Below are 638 nucleotides of genomic sequence, written 5' to 3' on the forward strand. Positions count from 1 at the left end.
TCTGTTGATGTGTCTGGATGCTGCATTGCTTTGACAGCGTTCAACTTGAACTCTTCATCGTTGACTCTCAGGGTTATTTCCCCTTGTTGGACGTCAAGGAGGGATCGTCCAGTTGCTAGGAAGGGTCTTCCTAGAATGAGAGTGGCACTCTTGTGCTCCTCCATTTCCAGCACAACAAAGTCAGTGGGAAAGGCGAATGCCCAACTCTGACAATCATGTCCTCAATCACGCCTGATGGGTATTTAGTGGAACCATCAGCAAGTTGGAGACATATCTGGGTTGGTTTAACTTCTTCAGTTAAGCCAAGCTTCCTGATAGTGGATGCAGGTATTAGGTTAATGCTTGCCCCAAGATCGCATAAAGCTGTCTTGGTGCAATCACCTTCTAATATGCATGGTATCAGAAAACTCCCAGGGTCTTTAAGCTTTTCAGGAAAGCTTTTCAGAATGACTGCACTGCATTCTTCATTGAGGAGAACTCTTTCTGTTTCTCTCCACTCCTTTTTATGACTCAAGATCTCTTTCATGAACTTGGCATAAGAAGGTATTTGCTCAAGTGCCTCTGCAAATGGAATCTTTATTTCAAGAGTCCTGAGATAATCTGCAAAACGAGCAAATTGCTTATCCTGCTCCTCTTTC

The sequence above is a fragment of the Arachis ipaensis genome, chromosome B04, assembly GCF_000816755.2.
Source record: "Arachis ipaensis cultivar K30076 chromosome B04, Araip1.1, whole genome shotgun sequence".
NCBI classification, from domain to species: Eukaryota; Viridiplantae; Streptophyta; class Magnoliopsida; order Fabales; family Fabaceae; genus Arachis; species Arachis ipaensis.